The following is a 7,326-nucleotide window of genomic DNA, read 5'->3' as shown; positions in this document are numbered from 1 at the left end:
TGCACACGCGCACTAGTATAGCTAGACTTCATCATGTAACTTTACATTAGCCTAGATGCGTGCACTCTGTAGGCACGATTTGTTTAGTTTTTGAAATATACTTGATAATGTTAAAGCGCACATCGTTAAAACAAAAAATACGATATTATCGCAGACGATTTAGCTATATCGCACACCCCTATATTGACCTTATCGTCATCATCATCATCATCATCATCATCATCATTATCATTATAACAAGAAATACATAAGGAAAACATACATAAGGGCTCATTCTAAGCCATTTATAGCTGAATAGGCTTTTGTCTTGTCTTAGCCTTGTTTGCTGCTCTTTCAGTTCATTCTTTGTCATTTATGTGAAATTATTGTACCACAACTAAACAATTTTGCATTATGGATTTAAATTTTTTATCTGTTGAACAGCAAACATAAACAAAAAGAAGTAATAAACTCATCATTTCAATTAAACAATTTGTTTGCATTTGCGCGAGCATATTCACGCAGCGCTGTCTCGCGAGTGCAGTGCAGTGCACGTCACGTTTTTGAATTCCAACGGTCGAGAAGAGACTGATCCCCGTCTGCTGATTTAAATTGACGGTCTGACGGAAATATTGTTGTGGTAAGTCAGAAAAATACATCGATTTTTTTAAGTAATTTACTTGTTATAAGCTTTAAACCCATTAGTAATGAAGTTGTCAATGTTTCTACAGCGGATTTACACTAAAACACGAAAGAGCCTGAACCGCGACAGTGTCACAAGTTGCCTTACATCGGTAAGTTGTGTTGTGCTTGTTGCAAACTGTTACATTTTGTGTTTTCTGATCCTAAGTTTAAGTTAGTTTTTAACTGCAGATAGTGCTCTAAGCTAGTTTTTGACCGCACACTCAAATGGTCATGAAGAACAGCCCTACAGAACAGAGCGCTTGTGCGTTCAGCTTAGGGGCGGTTCTAGACCCTTTTTAGGTGGGCTTCAACCCCCATATTTTTAGTCTCAGCCCCCCTAAAACTATAATCAGCTATCTGAATGATCAGGCCAGTGCTGCTTCTTCAGTAAAGTTTATCATTCTCTCTTGTTTACTGATCGACCCCCCTAAAGGTGAAATCCTAGAACCGCCCCTGCAGCTAGTGGTTAAATGTACTCGCACTTCGGCTCAGAATGCTTTTATGATGCTAGATAATTGTAAACAGCCCAATGTGAACACTATTGTGATTCACTTCAACCTTTTCAAACTTTATGAATGATTATTTTATGTTCAAGTCAAGTGGTGTCTAAGGAACTGGAAGCAGGCCAGGGTTCGGCTGTTTCTAAAGCACACACAGCTTAAAGGGATAGTTTAATATTTACATTTACAGAATACAACTTTACTTTTTTTCATGGTAGACTAAGAGGTCAATAAAGTAGTGACATGTACATGATGTGAAATTAATAGTAACTTTCTGTTTTCCTTTTCAAGATTACAGATGATGTCTGCAAATGGCTCCAAACCATCAACCAGTGATGGAGGCAATGGAGTGCCTCTTTGCTACTTATTTCGTATTCAGTGTGGAATACCCCAAGCACATCACTCACACAATGAATTTTGTTGAGCACTACCTGTTTAAACTCTCCAGCAGCTAAAAAAAAAACTGTCTGTCCCAGTGCTCAAAATGTATAATCAATTATCATAATACTTTGATATGTCATGAATAGTGCTAATGTAAATTTGTAAATATGAGGCGATTGATGTTATTCTGAAATGCTGATCTGAATTTGAATCTGTAATTACAATTCTTTATGAGTGATATTAATGTAAATTTGTAGATTTGAAGTACTAGATGTTCTGAAATGCTGATCTGAATTTTAATCTATGTATTCACATTCTTTATGAGTGATATTAATATGAATTTGTAGATTTGAAGTACTTCTATATCTGTATATTTCCATTGTGAGTTATATTAATATGGATTTGTAGTTTTGAGTGACTTGATGTTGTTCTAACACTGATGGGAATTTAGATGAATCTGTATATTTGTATTATTTATTAGTGATAGATTAATGTAATTTTGTACATTTTATGGACTTATTTTGTAATATGTAGATGTAGGTGAAACTATTTTCATTATTTATGAGATATTTTTTAAATGGTTGATGTTTTAATGTTGATTTGTACATTTAAAGCCTTGAATACTTGAAATTACAGTAGCGTTCTTTCAGTAATAGTAATTATTTTTGTTAATATAAATAAATTACTAGTTCTATGCACTTTGGGTGTGCTTTTTTTCAGTATTCATGGGTGACTTTTTTATGTAAATTACATTTTTACATTTTAGGGTCTTGATGTTTGTCAATAATATGAAATATTTAATCCAGAAAGGACAAAACAAATGATAATGAATGAACCCCTAAAAGGTTCCATATAGAACCTTTTTCCTGGTTACAAAGAACCCTAAAGGGTTCTTTTGATTGAACCCTTAAAAAGGGTTCTATATAGAACCTTTTAGGGGTTCCAAATACGTAGCGCCTGATAGAACCTTTTAAGGTTCTATATAGAACCTTTTCTTCTAAGAGTGAGTGTGTGGATGGAGCTTAGACAGCATCAATTTGATAAATATTAGAACCTCAGTGTGTCAGAAATATGGGGGAAACAGAATCCGACGGCAAAAAAATCAGCTGTCGGAATCCGTTCCCCGACTCCCATTATGAGAGGTGTTGATGTAGTGGCTTAAAAAATGCTGATTTCATTTTTGTGTGTGGATGGAGTTTAACTTGCATCAGTTTAAAGAATATATTTGTTTGCCTTTTATTATGATAGGACAGTATAGTATCAAGAAAGTTTGACGAACCGGGACTTGAACTCGGGTCGTAATAAGCTGAAAAAGACATATTGTTAGGCCACTGACCACTAGGCTATTGAGGCTAGCAATTTGCTGCAATTTGATATATCTTAGAAACCTTGTTGTGTAAGAAACATAGGGGGAACAGAACCCGACTTTAAATAGTTCACTGTCGAAATCCGTTCCCCCACCCCAATGATGAGAGATGTTGATGTATCGCCTTAAAATATGCTTATTCTATTCTGTGTGTGGATGGAGCTTAGACAGCATCAATTTGATAAATATTAGAACCTCAGTGTGTCAGAAATATGGGGGAAACAGAATCCGACAGCAAAAAAAACAGCTGTCGGAATCCGTTCCCCCACTCCCATTATGAGAGGTGTTTATGTAATGGCTTAAAAAATGCTGATTTTATTTTTGTGTGTGGATGGAGTTTAACTTGCATCAGTTTAAACAATATATTTTTTTGCCTTTTATTATGATAGGACAGTATAGTATCAAGAAAGTTTGACGAACCGGGACTTGAACTCAGGTCGCCCAAAGCTAACAAAAAAATATTGTTAGGCCACTGACCACTAAGCTACTGAGGCTAGCAATTTACTGCAATTTGATAAATCTTAGAACCTTATTGTGTAAGAAACATAGGGGGAACAGAATCCGACGGCAAATAGTTCAGCTGTCGAAATCCGTTCCCCCACCCCAATGATAGATGTTGATGTATCGGCTTAAAATATGCTTATTCTATTCTGTGTGTGGATGGGGCTTAGACAGCATCAATTTGATAAATATTAGAACCTCAGTGTGTCAGAAATATGGGGGGAAAAGAATCCGACGGCAAAAAAAACAGCTGTCGGAATTCCGTTCCCCCACTCCCATTATGAGAGGTATTGATGTAATGGCTTAAAAAATGCTGATTTTATTTTTGTGTGTGGATGGAGTTTAACTTGCATCAGTTTAAAGAATATATTTTTTTGCCTTTTATTATGATAGGACAGTATAGTATCAAGAAAGTTTGACGAACCGGGACTTGAACTCAGGGTCGTATTAAGCTAAAAAAAAAAGACATATTGATTTTTTTTTTTTTTTTTTTAAATCTTTATTTCAATTTAAAAACATTATTTTACATTTAAAACAAAAACAATAACAAAAACAAGAAACAATACAACAGAGTCAATAAAAACATCTTTAAACATTTTCAGGTAATAAAAAAAAAATTCATTCTCACATTTTTCCATATGTTTGATGCATCAAAATTATCAAATAGCTTTTCCCAGTATTCAATTGCTTTTGGTCTTACAAATACAGATTTACATATACAACCATAAAACATTTTTAAAATACAATCATTAAAAGAACTTTTTTCATCATTTATTTTTAAAAATACTTCCGGTTGTTCATTCACCTTTTCTTTTTCTTCAATACTTTTAATCCATGCTACTGGTATGGCTTCTTTTATTTTCAAATATTGCTCCTTAATCAATTGCTTATTTTCTATATCTTCATTTTCCTCTAATGTATCTATGATAGCCTGTAAAGGTAAAAATCCTGGTTTTACCTCATATAAAATGCCTTTAACTTGTTTTAATCCTGCATAAAACCAATTCTTATAAAAAAAGGTGTTTCTGTTGTTTCTGATATGTTGATTTAAAAAAAGCAGTTGCTCCAATAGTTGTTCTCTCCCTTTAAACTCAATGTATACATTTTCTTTAAAACCTTTCCATGCTCTTAAAACTTCTTTATAAAATTCTGGTATTCCCTCTATCATATTGTCCTTAAATTGCATCCATATAAAATCATCCCCCATTTTTCCACACTTATTTATATAAAAACTCATTATTTTTTTCCATATTAAATCATCCTTTTTAAAAAACTTTTTACAGTCTTTATTCTCAAACTTTGCTTTCTTATCATTGGATCTATCAGTCCCAAACCTCCCTTTTCTACATCCCCAATTATTGTATTATAAGCTATTTTAGCTGGCTTACCATCCCATAAAAATGTTAAAATGAACGTTTTTAATCTTTTATACACCCACGTTGGCAGACTAACCACATTTAAAATATACCACATCTTAGATAAAAATAGAGAGTTTAAAACCAGTACTTTCCCTTTTATAAATAATTGTCTTTGTTTCCAAAAGTTTAGTCTTTTTTCCATTTTTCCTATTGTCTCCTCCCAAACCAGGTCTCTTGTTCTAATTTCATCTCTTCCAAGTATTATTCCTAAAATCTTTAGTTCATTCTTCTGTTCTTTAAAGTTCCATTGTCCTCCTAGAGCATCTACCTTCCCCATTCTCATGTATTCAGTCTTATCATTTTCACTCGACTTTAGCCCCTGTTCCACCACAATATTTCCCCAATATTAACATTGCCTTTTCAATACTCTTAAAATCTTTTAAAAACAAGGTGGTATCATCTGCATATTGAAATATTTTCTGCTGCACTTTCTCATTTTCCAATACTATTCCTTTTATCTGTGTTTCTTTGTTTATTGCAAGCCCTAATGGTTCAGCAACTAGAGTGTACAGTAGTGCTGATAATGGACATAACTGCCTTATTGACCTTGATATCTTAATAAAATCTGTTAAAAACCCATTTACTTTAATACAACTTAAAATATCATTATATAAGCATTTCATCCATACAATAAAATTTTCCCCAAAACCAAATTTTTCCAGTATATCAAATAAATATTTATGCTCTACTCTATCAAATGCCTTTTCCAGATCTATACTTATCAAATATCCTTCTTCCCCTTTTTCTTTCATATACCACATTAAGTCTCTAATACTTGTTACTATATCCGATATATCTCGATTTAAAACACAGTATGCTTGGTTTGTTTTTATAATGTTTGGAATCACTTTTTTCAGTCTATTTGCAAGAATCTTGGCCAGTATCTTGTAATCAGTATTTAACATGCTCAATGGTCTATAATTTTTAAGCTCCTCTCTTTCCCCTTTATTTTTATATATAATCTTAATCATTCCTTTCTTCATACTTTCACTTAATTTTTTCTGTTTAAAAATATCAATAAATAAATCATGCAAAATTGGCGTTAAAACATTCTTAAAAACCTTATAAAATTCAGATGGTAAACCATCCAGGCCTGGACTTTTCCCATTACTCAACTGATCTATAGCTTCCTCTATTTCTTCTTCTTTTATTTCTTTATCACACATTTTCTTATTATCTTCCTTAACTTTGATTCAATAAAAACTCTTCATCTTCCTCATTTATAACTTCTTTTTTAAATAAAATTAAATAAAATATCATAAAAATTCTTCACTTCATTTAAAATACCTTCTTTTTCTTTCACAACCTTTCCGTTTTTTGAAATACATTTTATCATTTCTGCTTGTTTTCTTATTTTTTCCAAATCATAAAAAAAAATTGTACTCCTTTCTCCTTCTACTGTATTTTTTGCTTTACTTCTTATTTTAGCTCCTATACATTTTGCCTTCTCTATTTTTTTCAGTTTCTCTTCTAATATCACTATTTTATTTGCATCCATCCTTCCTTCTGACACTTTTTTCATTTCTTCTTCCCATTCCTTATTTAATAATATTTCTTTACTTTTCTTTATTCTTTGCATTTTCTTTGAATATTCAATAGATAACTTTTTAATATCTATTTTTAAATTATCCCACCACACACTTTTTGCTTCTTCATATAGGACATTATTAATGCTATTTATTATGCAATTTTCTACATCCATTTTATAAATGTCATTTTTTAAAAGTTCCGTATTAAAAACCCACACCCCTGGTCCTCTCTCCACACCACTATAATCAATAATTACATTTAAAAAATCGTGATCACTTCCACTAAAGATTTTGTAAAATACTTTTGTAATAAAACTCCCTAACTGTCTGTTACATAATACCAAATCAATTCTACTTTGTTTTAAAACATTGTTAACCATTTGTCTTCTTGAATATTCTCTTTTTACTCTGTTTCTCTCCCTCCATAAATCTATAAATCTATGTTTTTCCATAACTTTCTTTAATTCTTTTCTCCCAACATCTGCTCTATATACCATATAATCCTTCACATCAATTCTTTCTAAAACAGTATTAAAATCACCAATTAGAATCACATTGTTATAATTCTCTATTAAAACATCCATTTCTTTAAAAAAAAGTAGCTCGTTCTATATCTTCATTCGGTGCATGAATATTACATATTGTTATTTCTTCTTCTTTACCTTCTACCTTTACCACCAATGTCCTTCCTATATTATCCGTGAATATAACTGTTGCTTTTTGTGTTGTACCCCTTCTTATTAAAATTGCTACTCCTTTTTTCTTATTAGGATCATTATTGTAAAAAAAGTCTCCATCCCATATTTTCTTCAAACCATACATTTTTTCATCATTCCATCCTGTCTCTTGTATACATATTATGTCATTTTTCTTTGTCAAGTGATTAATATTTTCAAATTTAGTCATAGTTGACAATCCCCTTGAATTAATTGAAACTATACTCAATTGACTCATATAAAAAATAAATG

At 31.8% G+C, this 7,326-nt stretch overlaps 1 long non-coding RNA gene across 1 annotated transcript; it reads left to right on the top strand.

Annotated features, from left to right (window-relative positions):
- The first annotated feature begins 515 nt into the window (after positions 1 to 515).
- On the top strand, positions 516 to 2,205 carry LOC311086633. Its single transcript, XR_014607101.1, has 3 exons — positions 516 to 619; positions 711 to 773; positions 1,455 to 2,205. It is a non-coding gene; the product is annotated as an uncharacterized lncRNA (long non-coding RNA).
- The last annotated feature ends 5,121 nt before the right edge of the window (positions 2,206 to 7,326 follow it).

Source organism: Abramis brama, assembly GCF_963993115.1.
Source record: "Abramis brama genome assembly, chromosome: 7".
NCBI classification, from domain to species: Eukaryota; Metazoa; Chordata; class Actinopteri; order Cypriniformes; family Leuciscidae; genus Abramis; species Abramis brama.
Note: the sequence above shows the minus strand (reverse complement) of the source record. Positions and strands in the feature narration are given on the sequence as shown.